The 21,742-nt window shown below is 39.5% G+C and overlaps 1 long non-coding RNA gene across 1 annotated transcript in view; it reads left to right on the forward strand.

The window, feature by feature from the left end:
* The first annotated feature begins 6,064 nt into the window (after positions 1 to 6,064).
* The window catches only part of LOC141372741 (uncharacterized), a 43,490-nt gene continuing 27,812 nt past the window's right edge, over positions 6,065 to 21,742 (forward strand). Inside the window, exons 1-2 of the long non-coding RNA XR_012378144.1 lie at positions 6,065 to 6,182; positions 6,805 to 6,855. This is a non-coding gene — a long non-coding RNA (uncharacterized lncRNA). The remainder of the gene's footprint in view (positions 6,183 to 6,804; positions 6,856 to 21,742) is intronic.

The raw sequence follows: 21,742 nt of genomic DNA on the forward strand, positions 1-21,742 counted from the left end.
AATTTAAAGACACATTGCCCAGCTATACAGCTTGTCTTAAATGTTCTTTGTGCCGTTATCAGACTTAATGGATAGTTAGGAACCTTCACCTTAATGCTGTTTATTAAAAGTCTGAGTTGAGAAGGTAAATTTCTTATCTCTTCCTTGCTGTAGTTGGCTTTAAATATACAAAAAGGAATCACGGTGTTTGCATCAGCACACCTAATCCTTCCTCCTGCGCCATGATCCTACCTGTTTCCCTTCATTTCTCTAGGGCAATTTGATTGCTTCAGCTCCTTTGAGCTCATCCAAGCATTACCTCAGCATCATTACAGTGGCCCCTATTGCCCACATTAGAAAGATCTCTATGTTCTATTTTAGCTCTTCCGCCCCAAAGGTATGGCATAAATATGGAATGTCAGACTTGTGCAAAGTGCCTACACACTGTTATTTACTCTCACTCAGTCTTTAGTGGATAGTTGGCTGAGGCCCCACGTTTCCCATCTATTAAAAAGAGAATTGGTGGTGTATTTAAGGCCTGGACCTGCTGTTTAAGCAGAATATGTAATTGCCTACGTAATGGAGTTTCAAGGGTGAGAAGCCGAATCTGTCTTTCACCACTGAATGTTGTCTAAAATTTGACTTTTGGAGTACGATCCCTTTATCTTTAAGTAATAATAAACAGCAGAGTGTGGAGAAAGTAGGAAAGGAACTACAGTTTTTGAAATCTATTATGTGCCTGGTATTCTTTCATGCAGAATCACTTAGCATTACCTTATTTGTTGAATTTGCTCAAGAAACTGTGAAATAGCTATTATCATACCCATTTCATGGACGAAGAAACCGAGGCCTAGCAAGAGCTTCAGGTCACACAGTTAGTAAGCATGGAACCAGCACAAGTACACAGCCAGTAATTAGGGAAAATAGAATTTGAAGAGTCTGTCAGACTTCAAACTACTTCCTCGCGTCATAACTGGGGAGCAATCTCAGCAGCTTTCCCAGGTACCAAATAGCATCTCTAAGAAAGAGGTTACTAGCACAGAGAAAGGGAGAGGAGCAACAGGACTGAGCTTGTGGGGTGATGGCTGCAGAGTGGGTCTCTCCTGGGGCTCCAGTGAGAGCACGCTCTGCAAATATAGAATCAGATAGCACAAGAACTATAGGTATGGGATGCCAGAAACCCTCTAGTCCAGCCACCTTCCCTCACTGCGCAGGAGGAAACAGACAGGAAAAGACCTGCCCAGAAAGACAGCAAGTTAGAGGCACAGCTGAATCTATAGCTGTACCCTCCAAATTCCCAGTTTCTTCAGCTTCTCGAACTCTCTGCCTTCTTTTTTTTTTTTTTTTAAGATTTTATTTATTTATTTGAGAGAGAGAATGAGAGAGAGAGAAAGCACATGAGGGGGGGAGGGTCAGAGGGAGAAGCAGACTCCCTGCTGAGCAGGGAGCCCGATGCGGGACTCGATCCCGGGACTCCAGGATCGTGACCTGAGCTGAAGGCAGTCGCTTAACCAACTGAGCCACCCAGGCGCCCGAACTCTCTGCCTTCTTGAAGTGCTATCTCGGGTTGTTACTCTTGGTCTCTATATCGAAGTCCATCACTTAATAATACGCCAGCTTCCTGCAACTGTAGAAGTGAATCGTGAAGAGTTCTGTATTTATTTATTTATTTATTTATTTATACTTTCTGGATGGCTCAGACCCCTTTTACCCAGGAGTACATTAATATATGTGTAAGTTACTCATGATGTACTTTGGAACATCCGCGCCTATCTTGTTACACATCTATCCCAATTGTACATGTCATAATACCACCAGCTTCATGACCCATGCACGACTCACAGAGGGTCCACATTTCTATCCAGCCTCTCTTTACTTATTTTCGAAGATATTAAGAGAATGTTTTCGTTATTCCAAAATGAAGAGGATAGAACAAAGTTCCAGCTTAGAGAGTTAATTATAGCTTTTAATTTCAAATTTACCTCGGGCGCCTGGGTGGCTCAGTTGGTTAAGCGACTGCCTTCGGCTCAGGTCATGATCCTGGAGTCCCGGGATCGAGTCCCGCATCGGGATCGAGTCCCGCATCGGGCTCCCTGCTCAGCAGGGAGTCTGCTTCTCCCTCTGACCCTCTTCCCTGTCGTGCTCTCTGTCTCTCATTCTCTCTCTCTCTCTCTCTCTCAAATAAATAAATAAAATCTTTAAAAAAAATAATTTCAAATTTACCTCTTCATAAAGTCACTCCCTGACTTAGAACAGTCTTATCCCAAATTGCCCACAGCTCATATTCCCTCACAGCTTCCCAGAGCTCTGCTGACTCATAGAATAAAATCACTTCACCTTCCAGTGCCTCAGGTTTCTCATTGGTGAACTGAAGTGGCTGATACAGACCAGCTTTGAGGCATTTTTGTGACAATCAGTGAAAAATGATAGCAAGCTAAACCATAGCTTTCTTGTACTCAGAGGATAAGGCTATTCTCCAAGATCTAAATGACCGTTCAGTCCAACCATCAGTAGCTCATTTGATTCAATATTTCTTATGTTTTTGTTTTATACTTCTATCATTTCATGTAAGAGGGGAAATGAACTTGTGCCTTCTTAAAAGACATACTGGAAAAAGGTTAATTTCTTATGTAGAGTTCTGGCCTGAAGAGGGGTCACATTACATAAAAGTAGATCACAAAATGACCGGAACTCACACATTTTGCAGGATCATCAGAATCTGTAAGGAAAGGAAAGGGAAATTGAATTATTATGCCAGGATTAAAAGAAACCTGAAGAGTAGATATGAAAAAACTTCCATCTCTCTGTATATATTCTCTGTTATTTCTTAGTTACACTTCTTTTATTGTTATTTTTCGTTCCTGTGTAGAAAACTATTCTAAACTGGTTGTGCTATGTGTACACAGAGGATGTTACATATTAGATTTGAAAGGATTAATGTTTAATGTTTTAAAACAACTCTTTGCTGAATCATATTGAGAGGGATTAAAATTATTTTGTGTTCAAAATAATTCCTCCAGTCTCCATGTTACCTTTGTGCCTCTTTTGTGGATCTATTCTTGCTGTTTACTTGGCAATTTATGGTGTTGGTTTGCAGGCTGTCTCCCTTACAGAATGCAGGTCCTCTGAGGACTTTTTTCTGTGTAATCTTATTTTCAGAACTATATCTACCACAAAAGGGATACTCAAAAAAAGCTTGTTGACTGAATTACTGGATTCGTGAGTTGGTGGATGGATGGTATCAGACTAGAAATACGGAACTGACCTTGAGAGGCTAGTATTTGGCATGTGGAAAGTAAACGTGCTTCTAGTGTAACCAGAAAAAAAAAAACAAAACTGTGACCAGTGAGATAATTGTGGACAAGAAGGAGGTGTGTTAAAGGAGTACTTCTCAAACTTCAATGTCTATATGAATCACCTAGGGATCTTGTTTAAATACAGAATCTGATTCACTACATCTGGGGTGGAGCCTGGAGTTCTGCATTTTCTTTCTCTTTATTTCTTCCTTCCTTCCTTCCTTCCTTCCTTCCTTCCTTCCTTCCTTCCTTCCTTCCTTCCTTCCTTCCTTCCTTTCTTCCTTCCTTTTAGAGAGAGACAGCACGTAAGGTGGTGGGGGCAGGGGCAGAGGGAGAAGGAGAGAAAGTATCTTAAGCAGGTTCCGTGCCAGCACAGAGCCTGATGCAGGGCTGGATCCCACCACCCTGAGATCATGACCTGAGCCAAAATCAAGAGTCAGACGCTTAACCAACTGTGCCACCCAGGCGTGCCCGGGATCCCACATTTCTAACAACCTCCCAGGTGATGCTGATGATGTTGATCCGGGTATGAGTGGCAAGACCTCCCAGGACCTGTCTTAGAGAAGTAGACGGCAATATGATGGGGCAGCTTTGAGAATGGCTGAAACGGAGCACAGAGTAACAGGGCCCTGCAAATGGAATTACAGTGGATTCTTCTAATTTGTGGTAGTTATGTTCTGTAAAGTCACTGGACACTGAATTAGCAAATACTGAACTGTGGCTTCTAGGGGGAATACAGAGCTAGGTTCCTGTGAGGCTCCGGTTTAATCTTTTTGCCAACCAATCAATACATAACCTTATTTTACGTGTTTTTCTTTTCAAAGACACTTTAATGTATGTTGTTGATTCATTAGCATTAAACTCATGGCCATCAGCACTAGAACTCATGCCTTTGTGAAGCTTATCTAACACATGTGTTTTCTCTGTGAGGCACATCACAGCTTGCCCGAGCTTAGGAACCCCTCAGACAGCACTTCTGTACTATGCTTGGGAGCCATGTAAACAGTGAAATCCCCAACAAAAAGTACAAAAATCAGATGTGTTGCAATAAATACACTGTAAAAAGATACAGACTTCCAGTATGAGAGCTGAACTAAGAAGGCAGATGTCACCTTGTTCGACCTCAGCTGGGAACTAACAAATTGGGTGACTCCAATGTTTTGCCTCTCAACACATGTCTGCTACTGACCGTGAAAATGTAATGAATATTGATTTTGGGGTTACAAATAAATTTTAGCTAGTAGGTGAAATTACAAATATGCAATCTGAAGAATAAGGATTGACTATATAATATTCAGATGTGGGATATGCCAGTAAAGACATACTAACCTGAAACTTATGTAACATTGTGTGTCAAGTATACTGCAGTTAAAAAAAAAAGATTAAAAAAAAAAGACATAATCATTGCAGCAACCTCAGCAGAATAACAGCAGAAAGCTTTAGGACACTGTACTAAAATAACTGGATTCTTCTGAGAAACGACCAAGAAAGTCTGAGAGTCTCACTGGTCAGCAGGCAGAGACTTCTGTGAAGTCCTGAAAGAGAACAAAACTTGTTAGTCTCAGGACAATGCAACAGGTCCAGCACGAGCCACATTTCAGACACGTGTGGGTAAATGAAGGCACTATGATTAGACAAGATTGTATTGGTGTTACCACATAGTCATTAGTTATAGAAGTATCTCCCAGTCAGCGTTTCTTAAACTTTCCCAACAGAGTTCCCCTAATAGCAGAGGAGAGTCAAAAATGTGTTCCCAAGAGCCTGCCTTAACAAGGTCCAAAGTGGTTTTCTACTTCAAAATATCTGGGCTTGTTGTAATATAAAATTTTTTCCTGTTATTTACCACCAAATAAACTGACCTTCCATCAAGAGGGACTTCATCCCTTCTCATCCTCCTGGCACACATCTTGGCCTCGGGGGGCCCATCAGTCAGCGCACGTACTGGTCATCTGGATCAGTGGTTGGCAAACTACTACCTACGCACCAAGTCTGGCCCACTGCCTGTTTCTGTAAATAAAAGTTTTGTAGCAACACAACAATACCCCTTCATTTAATCTTGTCTATGGCCGCTTTCACATTGCAATGGCAGAGTTGAGTAGTTTTAACAGAGAGACTAGTAGGCCCACGAAGCCAAAAATATTTGCTAACTGGCTCATTACAGAAAAGTTTGCCCATTTCTGGTCTAAATTATTATGTTTCTTTTTCTTAATAATTGATGTTATTACTTTCCCAATTTCGTAAGTTAAAAACCAGGCAAGCCTGAATTCGTTAGATCCAGCTGATGATTAGCTCAGATATTGATTTCTATGGAGTGAGCCAGATCTTCAATTAGACAGACCCAAGTAACTCAGGTGAAACCAAGCAGGGACCAGGCTTACTGGAGTGAATCAGCTTTGCTTGCCTGAGCTTGAGCCTGTCCCTCCTGACTGGAAGAGCCAAGGGTGGTTAATATCATGTAAATGCCTCTGTCAGTAGGTGGTTGCGTAATGGGCGATGAACAAGGGGAAATTAGTGTTCAGACTGCCTAGTACTGCTAAATATGAATTAAAATAAGGAATTTAAACATAAAGGGAGGAGAGGGCACAAGGAAAGGGAAGAAGTAGCCACATGCGGGGTGACTGAAGGCATTTGGCACCCCAGAGCCTGGCAGCCCAAGACAGTCGAGAGTAGAACCAGCTAGGGCAGAGTTCAAGCAGAGCTTTGAGAAAATACTGAGGGCTTAATCTGGGATAAATGTGACTGACAAATCCAAAGGACAGGCATTGAGCTAAAAATAGCAGATAAGGCAAGGGAAAGGAAACACAGATTTGAAATAGAGCAAGAGGAAGGGAGACAGCAAAGCTAGGAAACATCTAAAAGTTTGCACCATAAAGAGAGGAAAACTGGCTTGTCTTTAGTGACTTTAGGGTTAGTGATTGGAGTTTGGGCCACTTGAATCAGTTGGAAGAAATTGAAAGTGATTAGGAGGATCATTTGTCTAATAAATAAAATTTTCAGAATGCTTCTGAAATTTTATATCTTTATTTATATTTATATTCTCCTCAAACCCCGGGATTCGGGGGGAGACTTAGGAAAACCACACAGAAAAGACTTTAATTCCTCAGGGTTTGAGAGGTGGATAGTCCCAGGAATTGGGGAGTGGAAAAGCAGAATGGGATTTGTAAAATAAAGGACATTTTTTGGAGCAAAAGTTTAAAACTTGCTTCTGGAAGGTCTTGGCTTAAAGGAATGTAGAGAGAGATTTGTGTTGGGGAAGTCTCAAAGATTTTTTTTTCTTACACTGGGTAATATGGTTTCTATAATTATATATGTGAAATCTGATTGGCTTTATATATCATCTATCCCAAGAACTCTCGCATCTGGGAAATGTACTCAGAATAGGTGTTCCTCCCTCCTGTCTCCTGCAAATAAAATGAGTGAGCCAGTTATGGTTGTTGATTATCCACTGTTGACTAGAGGTACAGAAAAATAAAAGGACAGGGATTTCTTCTTGAACAAGGGGTCATGTAGTTCCCCTTGTTTCCCACAGGCAACCATGTTGATGAATGGAATTCGCCCTAGGATGAAGATGACCTAGGAGGTAAGTAAGTAGAGCTCTTGTTAACATCAGGAAGCCACTGGTATACTCTGTGCTGGACTTCCAGTTCTATGATAGGCTATATTTCTTTTTTGTTTAGGTCATTTTGAGTTGGAATTTGTTACTTCCGGCCAAAATCACACAGATATGTACCTAATATGTGCCAGGTTCTCCTCCAGGCACTGAGGCTACAAAGGCAAATATGAGCCAGACAAGGGCTAATTGGGAAGACAAAGAAACTGGATGATTTTAGTAGAATAATCTATAATGATTGTTAGATCCCAAAATTCTGATTATCCTTTCCCTGCTAACCTTGATGGAATGATTTTCACTTAGGGAAGGGAATAGATCCTGGGGGAGCAATAAAAACCATAGTAAGAATTAAGGTTTCTAAAGGTGAAGAGAGATAGATATATATGATGAAGACTGGGGAGACATCAGTGACAGGGGAATTTTTATGGCTCCGGAGACAAGACAGTGATGAAGGGGTGTTTCCACTACAGAATTCTTTTGGAGGAAATTCAGAAGGAATATCCAAGAATGTGGATGAAAACCAGGAGAATAGAGAATCAAGCCAAGAAAAGAGTAATTAAAGGAGGCAATGGCCAACTGTGTCAAAAGCAGCTCAAAAAGCAGATCAAGAAAGAAGCAAACCGTGAATTGCCCATTAGATTTGACAACAAGGAAGTCATTGAGAACCATAACAAAGGTAGTTTCTGTGTAGAGAGAGGGGTGGGTATCAGAAGGGAGTGAAATAAACAGGGAAATGAGGTTAAGAAGTGGAATTGGGAGTTTGGTTATTTCCTGAAGCAGCGTAGCTGGGAAAGAGAACAGAGAGATATGGATGGTTGTGTACATTTGGTGGTAAGATATATAAGTTCTGTAGCAAATTCTGTTTGGCCCTCTTGATGAAGACCTTCCAATATAGAGGAATGATTGAGTTCCTTTACGTCTGATTATGGGACAGGGGCCCATATTGGTGTTTGGAGAGGCCTGTTGTAAAAGGTCTACCCTGAGATTCACACACTGAACAATGCGGAATTAAACAGAGAGGCCAGGATTTCCCAATAGTATACTCAATTTGTTGAGTTTGGCTGTGAAAGCCATGGCTTTTCATCCATTGTGTAAAATTGTTGTTTTGAGTACCTTTCTCAGCTAGATGTGCTTACCCCACAGTTTTAAATCAAGTTCACAGCTTATTCAGCAAAATTTAAATGTTTGCTTTTAATGGCTAATGTTTTATATATAGATGATGGGGTAATCACACTGGTCCTACCACACACACAGAGAAAAACCTCTCTAAACACTTGGGTCTATTTCCTTTTAGTCTTTTTGCTATTCCTGTATTTATTAGTACCTCCCATGTATTTCACTAGGCCTGAGAGCCACCAGCACCAGTTATGAAATGTGAGGTTTAGGCCCCTCCCCAAGAGCTGAATATATTTAAGACGGTAACACATAAGTGGAAGTGAGCAGTCATTCAGGAAGGTGGACTAATGGTCCAGGCCAAGATTGGGGTGAGGTTAAACAGGGCCACATCATGCAAGTCCAGAAACAAATGCTGTCTTTGTTTAAAATTTTGATAGTTACTTCCTTATGGAATTTTTGCCCTAATTTTGATTTTTTAAAAAGCGATTAAAATATTATATATCTTGATTACTGAGGTTTTTAGTGTCCTTAAATTTTGCACTGAAGTCAAATGCTTCCCTCACCTCACCCGGGTCCTGACCTGTAACACCCTGGCTGAGAGACGGGCTTTGACCTCAGACAGAGGTCCGTTTGAACCCATCTCTCCCACTTCCTAGAAGCGTGACTCAAGCAAGTTACATGACCTCTCTAAGCCCAGTATCCTCACTCGTAAAGTGGAGATCATTAGATTAAGTGAGTTAATACAGGTAAAGTGTTTGGCTTAGGGATAACAAATACTCAATAAATAGAATATTATTCCAAAATAAAATGAATAATCTAGATAATTACTATGTAATTACCCTGTCCAATATGTATACATATATGAGTTTAAGTTTTGTGGTAGTCACTTTTGAAAAGATGAAAAACAAAAAGTGAAAATTGTTTTAATAACTTATGTAACCCAATATATACAAAATACTAATATTTCAGCATGAAATTAATATAAAAATTATTAACAGGTTCTTTATATTATTTTTTATACCAAGTCTGGGAAATTGAATACATATTTTATACTTACAGGACACCTCAATTTGGACAAGGCATGTTTCAAGTGCTCAGTGGTCACACCTTGCTGGTGGCTACCATGCTGGGTGCTCAAACACAGACATTCTTAGATCAGTGCATGCAAGAGCCACTGGGACAAGGATGTGGAAAAATACGGTGTTTTCTAACCTTTCTTTTAGTAGGGCAACTTTGGCAAGAACACAACCTCCAAGTCCAGAGCAATTTCTACTACCTTTTTGAGTAACTCTCATGTGGTCTTTGAAATAAGAAAGACTGTGAATATTTGGGAATATGATTAGAAAAAATATCCAGTATGGGGCGACTGGCTGGCTCAGTCAGTTAAGCGACTGACTTCATCCCCAGGGTCTTGGGATCAAGTCCAGCATTGGGTTCCCTACTCAGCGGGGAGCCTGTTTCTCCCTCTCCCTGCCGCTACCCCCCTGTTTGTGCTCTCTCACTCTCTCTCTGTCAAATAAATAAATAAAATCTTTAAAAAAAAAAAGAAAAGAGTATCCAATAGGAAGAGTATATTACTTCCTCTTTAATTTCTACCAGTTGATCAAACACTATTTACTTATTATCGTATTCTATTGGATTCTAAGAACATCTTAGATGACTTATAAGCATAGTGGCCATGGATTTAAAATACTTTGGGCTTTAAATTAGCTTTAAATTAGTCTGTTCTTTGTGCCAAAAATTTAGGAACGTTTGAAAACATACCACCCCGACACTTTACAGGTATTTTGAAGGCTCAAAAAATTAAAATTTAAAGGGAGGAAAAAAAACTAAACTAAAAGTTGGTAAGGAATTACCATTTTTAAAGAAAGTCTTATTTAAAAGAAATTCCTAAAAAGAAACAACGAGCCTGTGGTAGTATGCTTTTATTTAAAGGGGAGAATCTGTGTTTGCTTAATTCACTTGTGTTAAGAAAAAAGAAAACATTTCCCAAAGAACATGTGCAATATTCTTAGGTATGGTGGATGATCTGAAACATTTTTTAAGATGTTAACTCCAAGTCCATCTGCTCCCAGGCCTCCCTTGGCTCTCCCTGTGGCCTCTTTATGTTCCTCACCACGTATCTCGCACCTTATGTTAGCTGTGAGGGCAGGACAGCCAGACTTATGAGGAACAAGTTATTTTCTTAGTGTAAAAAAATTGCTGCTTTTTTTGTGCTGATGGTTTATTTATGGCGTTTAACATTTCACTTCAAGTCAAGACATAATTTTGGAGTGCATGAATTAACTCTTTTGGGGCACAGAAGGTATGAAATTTCTTTAACTAAAAAGTCTTTCCCCATGACGTATATATTTTTAAGGTAAACGTTGAGTCATTTATGATACATTAAGAAGAAGTCTTTCTTCTTCCAACTCCACCCTCCTGGATTGGAAATAAACGTGATAAATCTCACATAGAAATCATTTTTGGAGGTTTTCCAGGTCTGAGATTATGGGAAAGGAGGCAATTTAAAATACTGCAGCCCTGCTGCTCCACATAATATGCCTAGACCAGCAGTATCAGCCACAACTTAGAAACAGATAATAAGATCAACTAGATGATTCCTTTGCAAATCAATGTTTGAGAAGCACTGATCTCTAGGTAGTCTCCATAACTTTGTCTAAATAATCTTTGTTAAAAGATCATAATAAATGGTTGTGTGACTATTACCATTCTTCAAATTAAAATGAAAAATTTTCATATTTAACCATTTAACTACAGATTTCCTTTACAATAACATATAATACCATGCTGCTATTTTAAAGTATCTGTGACTTGAATATTACTTTTAAAAAATGTATTTTCATGTAACCTACAAGTATCATTGTAATCTCTACAGGTTTTCACAATGTGGAAAGCTGTTCTTAGTACTATGGCTTTGTGGATAAGGCCAGGGCGTGGGTGTTTTTTTTTTTAAAACTCTCCTGGGAAAGCTGATTATGCAGCCAGGACTGAAAGCCACCTCTCTGTCCCCAGGATATCTGATCCAAAGCTTCAAGGTCTTGGTGGGATTCAGAACCAAAGTGACCAGTGTCTCTCTTTTTTCTCCCTCTTTCTCTTTAACATAATTTTAGCTCTGGTTCATTTAAAATGTGTAATAGCCCTGCCACCCCAACCCCAGGGACTGATACAGGTGAGGGTTTCTTTCCTGCTTTTTCTTGTTCTCTCTGGTTTTCAAGGTCTCAGTCATATTCTGAAAAAGCAATCTAGAGTTCTTCTGCCCCGACTTCACTCATTAATCATTTCCTTTTACACTCTGGTCTCTTTCCAGCTTTCCAGAGTCTTTCTGGAATCCGGGAGCCTGAAAATAGCATCCCAGATGTGTCTACCTCCGTTTTCCTCCCTCCCTTCTCTGTGATAGTCTTAAGAGACAGCCCAAAATAGCACTGGCCTTTTCTTGCTGGGACTTCAACATTCTCAGGCAGTTTTGCATTTTTAAAATGAAAAAAAAAAAAAATCTGGAATAGCTAAATTAGATCTCTAGCAATTCAGATCACCGGTTGATTTTCTACAAAGCCATAAGTTATATTTAAAAACTAGAGATTCTATTGGAAAGGTAGCTGAGCTCAGAATGCAGTAAGTTGCAGCCTGCTTCTGCTGTCCAGTCTGGGTCAATGGCTGTGAGAAGCATCTCAGGGCTGGTTTCTGTGCTTGGGCATGGAGCTGATGATGCCCTATCCTGTTACATTTATTTTAAAGGCATTTAAAAATGCTTTTTTGGATGAATACTACTAAAAATCCAAAGAATGATTAAAAACATCCGAAGAATGATGAATTTAACCCAACTACATTAATTGTACAAAACAAATTTTAAAAAATTAATATTTTTTAAAAGCAATCCTAGCTAATTATTTTTCCATATAATTTGGAAAACACACATATTTCACAACTATGGGAACAATGTGGCTTTGAGAATATAGCTGTTAGAGTGACCTCTATATTATATTTCTATCTGCTTGATTTGGGGACTAAGGTTTTGATAAGCCCTTAGTTAAGACAGATCTTAAAGAAGAAACAAAAACTGTTGTTTTCTATTTGTTATCATATGTCTAGATGTTTTAGAGTGCTGGATTCTGTTTCAGGAATCACTTTGGATCTTTTTGTCCTCTGGCCCAGGCTTCTCCTCACTTTGGGCTTGGGGCTGAAAGATCTCTGCAGCCCATAATCTGGTTTTCCATTTGATCAGTCTACTGGTTTGATCTTTAATAATTCACATCTGCATTGAGCCCTAAGACAGGAAGGCATGTCAAGTGGGCACACAGAGAAAACCAATTTAAAGATGGAAAAGAATATTCAAGGATTGCCTTGGGTTTTGAGTTCACCGTGAAGAGAAGTGAAAGTGCCCAGTCTTGGATTCACACAACTTCTTCCACCAATATCTTGGCTAGCCAAAGACCCCAGATCAAGTAGGGTATAATTGGCCAGGAAATGTACTTTTCAGGAAAGTGCCTTAAAGATAAAGTTTAAAAGCACTTTATATGAGACCCTACGGCAATATTATCATTCAAGGGCATGCTTAAAAGTTAAATTTTACTAGAAAACTATATAAATAAAAATGGTATCATCAAATGCTTTAAAGTACAAATTATCAAGATTTTAAAATTTTAAAAAAATTGATGTAGGAGTTTATAAATGGATCAGTAATCCAAATTGTTTTTGGAAAAAGGGCTGATATAAATGAATAAATATAATTAAAAAAATAAATTCTAAGTACTATTAAATAGGCTGTGAAGGACTCATGAAAGCATTTCTGAAAGAGAGACATTCCAGAAAACACACACACACACATTTTAATATATTGTTAACTCATCGTTATATAGTTTGTCTTCCCTATGGATCAGCAAAGGCCAAGTTGAAATCCTGAGCTGACCTCCTCACTGTAAACATATTGAACCAACTTCCAGCTATCCTTTCCATTTCACCCAGCTGATACATGCTCTTAATTCAGCTTTAATGCCAGCCAAGACGAGTCTGCTGATGAAAATAAAACAAAAAACAAACAAACAAAAAAACCAACCCAGCAAACTTGACTCCTACATGTAACCTTGATTTCCCTAGACCAGGGCAATTACAGGGAAGGTCAAAGATTTCAGTAACAGCCACAGTGGGATTAGCTCCAGTTCCATGACATTTGTTACTTTGAGTCTAGACCCCCAGCACATGCCCAGTACTAGTGTTATGTGCTGGCTGGTAACCAATGTGGGACTGACCAGAGAGAGAAGTTCCCTACACTGCTGGCTGCTTCCAGTGTAAGCCCATTTCTCCTCACACTGCTCCCCTACCCATCATTCCCCCTGAAGTACTGTCTCTCCCTGCTGCTAACCCACCTTGGCTACAGCCAGGCCAGAACTGCTCTCCATTTGCCCCCCATGGAAGGCCAGGTGCTCTCAGCCCAAAAGAAAAAAGAGATTTGATTGTCTCACGTTTAGCCCTAGATAGTGTGATCAGTAAGGAATGATAGTTCTTTGATGTCTTTCAGGAGTACTTTGTGTTTTCCTAGTTCCCTTTAGCCTTGTAGTTTTATAACCTGTTAGTGCATGGAAATACTTAGGGAGCTTTTAAAAATCTATTTAGACACAGGCCTGAAAGGTTAATTTAATTGGTCTAGGGTGAGGCCCAGGCTAAGTGTCTTTGAAAAGCTCCCCAGGGATTTTAACACACAACTAGAGCTTAGTTTGGAAGGTACCCCCTTGAGCATTTCTGGGAATCCATGGAAGATATCACCAGTGTGCTCAGGATTAACTGGTCAGCCACAAGTGAGCTCTGTCCTTTATTCCTTCCTTTTCTGGTTGTGCCCCCTTCTACTGGGTTCCTATCTGCTTGTCATTGTGACATCCCTGTGCTCTCCTACCAGATATGTCTTTCTCTGCCCTGTTTCCAATACCACTTCTACAGGCTCTGCTACTCACCCCTGGAACCACCACAGAGTTGCCTAGGTGCCAACTTTAGGATTAGGGCCAGGAGGCCTCAAAACTACTACTACTAATAAAATAATAATGCTGTTCTTATGTGCCAGAACTGTTATAGGCGCTTTACATATATTACACCATTTAACCCTTACAACAACTTCGTGAAGTAGGCAGCATTATTATCCCAATTTATAGATGAGGAGACTGAGGCAGAGAGGTTAAGTAATAATGGCTGGCAAAATCCCAAAGAGGAAACCTCCAAAATTCCATTCCCTGGTTATTCAGTCAAACACTAATGCCGGCACTACTGTTAATGGGATTTTATAGATGTACTTAAATTTCCAAGTCAATTTCCCCTAAGGTTCAGAGATCAACCCAGATAAGTCTGACCCAGTCAAGTGAGTTCTTTAAAAGAAGAGTTTTCTCCAGCTGCAAGCAGAAGGGGAAGTCAGAGAGATTTTAAGCATGCGAAGGACTCAACATGCAATTGCTGGCTTTGAATATGGAGGAAAGTTATGTGACAAAGAATGCAGATGGGCTTCAAGGAGAGATAGTGGTTAGAGGCTGACGGTGACAAAATGGAACCTCAGACAAACAGGGATGACCTTGGAAATGAATTCTGCCCCAGATCCTCCAGATTAGATAGAGCCCAGCCTTCCTGACAACTTGACCTCAGCCCTATGAGACCCCAGAGAGCAGAGAACCCAGTCACACCCTCCTGGACTTCTGACCTACAGAACTGTGAGCTAGTAAATGGGTGTTGTGTTAAGGCTATAAAGTAGGTTAATTTGTTACACAGCAGTAGAAAACTAATACTGGTAAAATTGCCCAAGGTGAGCCAGACAGTAAGCAATAAAACCATGATTCGACCCCAAGTAATATGGATCAATAGCTCTTTCAGATTACTTTAAATTCCCACACCCAATGGATCCAAGCTGCACTGAATGATAAATAGCATACTGTGCTTTACCACTGATGACCTCCTCACAAGGGCTTCGTAACGAGGCCAGATGGGTTGATCTGACTGTCTCCTCCCTTCTGAAGAAGTCTCCCAGCTGGCTGCTTAATCCCTTAGGCAAAACCTTTTGGTAGGTTTGCATCATATTTCCCAGAATTAACTCCACTCGTGCTTAGGTTGAAATATGATAACCTATGTACATGGATTTATAGTTCTTCTTGTCAGGAATGTGTAATAATGCCAAAGAAGGCCAGGGCTCTTTATGACAGGACCCATTCATTGCCCAATACTGAGCCTGCATTTTGAAAGTTGATGTGATATTCAGATATAGGACCTATTCCTTTGGATTCTCTCCTACTTCGGTGTGCATGAATCATTGGATATTTACATGTCTTTTTTTCTTTCTCACTAGAACAGATATTGAGTATTCACTGGCCAGTATGTATGTAATAGCTTTTCCTTCTATATCTCTAAAAGTTTTTATTTGCTGAATGACAACTGTGTGCCGGAGAGGATGCTAACTGCTTGGTAAATAATGTCTCATTTAATCCTCCCAATAATTCTATGATGCAGGAATCATTATTTTCATGTTACGGATAGGCAATTGAGACACAGGATTATGAAGAATCTGAGGCACACAGTTGACAAACAGTGGAGCTAGGTTTCAAATGGGGCTCTCCAACTTCAAAGCCCCTCAGTTAAAATAAAAAAGCTGCTACTTATCTTCTGAGCACCCTTGAAAGTTTAGACCCACCCCATGCATAGGGCTCTGGTATGATTCAACTGAATGACTCAGAGACCCTCACAAAGTCAGTCAGGCAACTTCTCCATTAGCCTGCTCTGCTGTCATAATACCTATACATCTGGTCATATCATCAATATAAAAATCACCTCACTTATGGATGCTAGCTTAGGTGGTGTCTCACTGATTTAAAGCTAATTAAGTAAAAATCCCAAGGTAAAACACATCTTTGCGTGGATCCATTCTTAACCATACTTGGTTAGTTTATTTAGAACAAATAAATCACACCAATTCTGAAGTGTCTTCTATACACTTCTTGTGGGTTCTGATAAATAAAATGTTTATCATATGCATATGTAAGAGTTTGTTGATAAAGCATTTCTGGATGTTATCCTTAGTCACTAAAGCTGACTTTCTTAATGTCCATGAACCTGTCAATTAAGCAATCCTCAGATTAAATTCTAGGTTATTCTTTCATTTGTGAGCAAAATTATCACATTTTTCTTTTCTAGCATATAATTTGTGAATTTTTAACACAGAAATGAAGGGTAAAGTAGTAGCTAGAAGAAAGACATCATGGTATGTTTGAATGTGCCCTGGGCTGGGAATGAAGAGACCTAAATTACCCTTACAAGGTCACCTCCCAACTATGCTTAGTTGTTTCTCTGAGTCCCAGTTTTTATATATGAAATGAAGATAATGCCTAAAGCACTATATGAATTTATTATGTTATTATTATTCCTATTATTACAATTGAGAAATGACAGTGGGTAGCTATCTGAGACCCTGAAAGTCATAACCCCTGTGTAGGGGGCTTTTCTGATCTGGTTTCAATTCTCCAGGTCAATCCCTTTCTGTATTGCCAGTAGAGGCCTTTCCAGGCAACAGTAAGATGATGATCCTATTATTAGGGAAATAGTTGGTGGGGAGGGATGCAACACTATAGTTGGCTGTGATTATCTGCCTACGAAGAGCCTTTGGATTTGAGAAAGTTGCAAAGTACAAATGTGAGCTTCACAAAGACTGGGAGAATGTCTCAGTCAGGATCTGCCCCAGCACCCATCACACAAAAGTGCTCGATAAAGTGATCAATGAAGTAATAAATGAAGGAATGGCTTTTTATCCTCAAACGGAGGCCAGAGTGGATGATCGGGCTAAGAAAGAGAATCAGAAATATTTCCTTTTTTATTTTCTTTAGTTAATTATTAATCAGAATTTTTGTCTACAGGAAACCAAACCTCAAGTGTAACCTTCTTAAAGTATGAAATGCAAGTGTTAAATAATGTCAGATACTTCCCTTAACATGCAAGAATCTATATTTTACCAGTAAGTATTTTCATTCAGTCATTTATTCACAGATTCTACCAGGACATGAGTAAGGCTATTGATTTTCTCCTGAAGTCCCAGTACTCAGTAAATTTATCCATTTGATAAATATTCACTGGGTTCCAGGCACCTTGGTAAGTCAAATATTTACTCTGGTGAAGCCACCAATGATCAAAACATTCCAGAATTTCCTTTCATTTGTTTCCAGGCCTGAAGTATGTTAATTATATAACACCTGTCAGTCATGGAACCAGTGCACAAACACTGTCTAATCCACTCCTTGTAAGAAAAAGGAGTCATCATGCTGTATGTGCAGAGAGCACACCTAATAGGACCTCAAGACATAACTCAAGGGATCATTATTAACCATGTCTGACAAATGAAGACATGAAGACTTAAAAAAGTAAATGACTTTCACAAGGTCAGCATCCTGGGTGTAAGAACTCCCAACTCAACTTCTGACCCTCAATTCAGTTGTTCGAATTCGATGTACCAGTGTCTTCAACAGTGACAAATCATTACCTTGGGAGACATCTTGGTATTTTGAAAATATTCAAAATTCACTGAAAGCTAGTTTTTATAAGTAAGGTGGGGGACCAAACTGGATAATAATAGGGGGTTTGTACTGATTGGTTTTTTTTGTTTTTTTTTTTTTAAGATTTTATTTATTTATTTGAGAGAGAGAATGAGATAGAGAGAGAGCATGAGAGGGGAGAGGGTCAGAGGGAGAAGCAGACTCCCTGCTGAGCAGGGAGCCTGATGTGGGATTCGATCCCGGGATTCCAGGATCATGACCTGAGCCGAAGGCAGTTGCTTAACCAACTGAGCCACCCAGGCACCCTGATTGTTTTGTTTTTAAGATTGAGGCTTTGACTGTCAGAGAACGAACCATATTTTCTTGGTTGGCTTATGAAGTGGCTCTGTAGATAATTCTGGGAAAGTAGCTCCAAATTTTTGTGAGCAGTGTCAGGTTGTCTAAGAGAAGTTCATGTGTGTTTCTACAGAATTGTTTTTAGAGTGAAATATTTTTGCAGGATATAGAGGGGATCACAGCTCCAGGGATCTTGGTTCTTTATCTTTCCTTGAGCATAGATGGCACTAGCCGTATTTGTTATTTACTTTTAAAGCAGACAATAAAGCATGGGACCTGAGGTTTAATGACTATGCAAAGAGTAATATACATAAACAAGCAAATGCAACTCATAATCAAACTAATCTAGGCCCAGTCAAGAACAGGCAATAAGGGTGGCATCATGTACCAAGAAGGCTCTGCCCAGGCCTTCCCTTTCTCAGGACTATACCAGGAGCACAGGAATGAGACAGCTTTACTAGCTGTAGGTAATTCTGAATTAAAACCTGTCTTTCTTCTTTGAAGACCTGAAAGTAAATGGCATCAGCAAGTTAGGCAGAAACCTTTAGCTGTATTTCTAGATAAGGATTGCTGCCCTCTGGCTTATCTCTGATAAGGCCAAGGAGAGAGTGTTACATAAACAAAAGCCAGGAGGGATTTGGGCTTAGACATCTTTGTGGGGCTGGCTGATCAAGCTGAACCATTTCACCCTCAGGGGTAAACACAACATGCAGAGCAAGGTTACAGAGCATAGGAAAGCTCAAATTCATAGTCTTTTATTTCTAAATTTTAACTCTTATGTCCATGCCTAAAATTTGACAAATTCTCAAGTTCTCTACACCCCATAGCTATCAAATAACAGCAAGTAATCTCTGGCCATTTTGCAGTAGAAAGGAAATAGGTTACGAAAATATTGAAAGTAATCTTTGACTCTTAGCATGCTAGTGTTCATTTGTTTTTTCTCAGGTCCTGCATCAGGAAACTCTGAAGGCGAACTTTCACATTGCAATGAGGTTGTTAGAGGTCACATGGAGAGCCAGTTGAGTGCCAAAGAAATCACCAGGCCAGGTTTATCATCCATGACCTAAGAAACTCAGCTAAGGAAACAAGCATTTCTAAATATTGAGACTGATATTGAAGGAAATGGATGGATAAAACAAACCTAGGTAAATGTACAGTAATGGTTATCATCTGGCGGAACAAAATTTGGAAAGCCATGACCATTGGAACAAAGCAGTTATTCAATGTTAGGTGAGAGATAGATAACCAAACATCAAAGCATACTTAATTAAGAGCATTGCCTCCTTCAGAACCACTCACAGAACTTCCCCAACCACACCTGCCACATTCAATAAACTCCCTGGAAGACAGGACCACTAGGAAAATGATACCTACTTCCCCACCACAACCTCTGGCACTGCTACCAAGCCCAAACACTTACCATCCCCCAAGAGGAAATTAATCCACCTTTCACTTATTCCTGGTTTTGCCAGTTATTACTCATGAAAAACCTCCTTTGTTAAACCAACCTATCATCTCCAGATGGCTTGAACCCCAAGCCCTATTACTTCCTGTCTCCCAAGCACTTTGGTTATGCTTTTCAGAAATAACAATTATGTATTTCCATTTTCAACTTCCTCAATCTCCTTGCCTTACTTGAAACCTGGATGTTCTCTACACTTTGCAGAACACTCTCAAAGGGAGACATTCCTTCTTTTACCTTTCATGTAACATAGGAGTGAAAAGTGGGAACAGTGACTTCGCTTCCCATACCACTTTTAGATCTTGCTCCTTACCCCCCATAGCAGCCCCAGCTCCTACTCCTGGTTTTAAAAAGAAAAATAAATGGTCAATTAATTTACAACAAAGGAGGCAAGAATATACAAAGTGTGCTGGGAAAACTGTATAGTCACATGCTATGAAAGTGGATCCCTACCTTACACCACATACAAAAATCAATTCCAATTAGACTAAAGACTTAAACATAACACCTGAAACCATAAAACTTTTAGAAGAAAACATAGGCAGTAAGCAACTTGACATCAGTCTTGGTAATGATTTTTTGGATTTGACACCAAAAGCAAAATGAACGGATGGGATTAGATCAAACTAAAAGCTTCTGCATGGTGAACAAAATGAAAAGGGAGAGAAATATTTGCAAATCATATATCTGATAAGGGGTTAATATCCAAAAATTTTTTAAGGGGGGCCTGGGTGACTCAGTCGTTTGGCGTCTGCCTTCGGCTCAGGTCATGATCCCAGAGTCCTGGGACTGAGCCCTGTGCCGGGCTCTCTGCTCAACGGGAAGCCTGCTTCTCCCTCTCCCACTCCCCCTGCTTGTGTTCCCTCTCTCGCTGTGTCTGTCTCTGTCAAATAAATAAAAAATCTTTAAAAAAATATTTTTTAAAACTCATACAACTCAATAGAAAAACAAAAACAGATCTGTACCTCTGAAACAAATAATGCAATATATGTTAAAAAAAAGAAAAAGAAGAAGAAGATAGCAGGAGGGGAAGAATGAAGGGAGGGAAATCGGAGGGGGAGACGAACCATGAGAGACGATGGACTCTGAAAACAAACTGAGGGTTCTAGAGGGGAGGGGGGTGGGGGGATGGGTTATCCTGGTGATGGGTATTAAAGAGGGCACGTTCTGCATGGAGCACTGGGTGTTACATACAAACAATGAATCATGGAACACTACATCAAAAACTAATGATGTAATGTATGGTGATTAACATAACAATAAAAAATTTAAGAAAAAAACAGAAACAAAAAAACAATCCTATTAAAAGATGGGCAGAAGAACTGAACAGACATTTTTCCAAAAATGATATCCAAATGGCCAACAGGTATATGAAAAGATACTAACACCACTAATTGGTACTAACATCACTAATTGTCAGGGAAATGCAAATCAAAACCACAAAGTGGTATCAGCTTATACCTATTAGAATGGCTATTATCAGAAAGACAAGAGATAACAAGTGCTGGTGAGGATGTGAAGAAAAAGGGACTCTTGTGCTCTGTTGGTGGGAATGTAAATTGGTGCAGCCACTATGAAAAACAGTATGGAGGTTCCTCAAAAAAAAATTAAAAATAGAACTATCATATGATCCAGTAATCCCACTTCTGGGTACATATCCAAAGGTAACAAGCAAACAAACAAAAGATATCTAAACCCCTTTATTCATTGAAGCATTACTTATAATAGCCAGGACATGGAAGTAACCTAAATGTCCACTGATGGATGAATGGATAAAGAAAATGTGATATATATATAGATATATAGATAGATAGATAGATAGATAGATAGATAGATAGATAGAGAGAGAGATAATATTTTTTAGCCGTAAAATAGAAGGAAATACTGTCATTTTTTTACAACATGGATTGACAGTGAGGGCATTCTGCTAAATGAGATGTCAGAGAATGACAAATACTGTATGATCTCACTTATATGTGGGATATAAAAAAAACAAACTCATAAATACAGAGAACGGATTGGTGGTTGCCAGAGGTAGGGGGTGGGCCATAGGGGAAATGGGTGAAGGTGATCAAAAGGTACAAACTTCCAGTTATAAAATAAATCCTGGGGATCTAACGTACAGCATGGTGACTATAGTTAACCATACTGCAGTGTATACTTAAAGTTGCTAAGAGAGTAGATCTTAAAGGTTCTCATTATGAGAAAAAATAGTTTGTAACTATATGAGGTGATTGCCATTAACCAAACTTATTATGGTAACCATTTTGCAATTTATACATATATCAAATCATTATGTTGTACACATTGGGCTAATACACTGTTGTATGTCAATTATATCTCAATAAAACGGGAAGAAAAACCACATCTGTGTGGAGGCTTCTACCAGTGAGCTAAACCACCCTTTCTCATTGCAATCATCCACTGACTCCCC

Source organism: Callorhinus ursinus, unplaced genomic scaffold (assembly GCF_003265705.2).
Source record: "Callorhinus ursinus isolate GAN/ISIS: 27379988/994484 unplaced genomic scaffold, GSC_fseal_2.0 scaffold5, whole genome shotgun sequence".
NCBI lineage: Eukaryota > Metazoa > Chordata > Mammalia > Carnivora > Otariidae > Callorhinus > Callorhinus ursinus.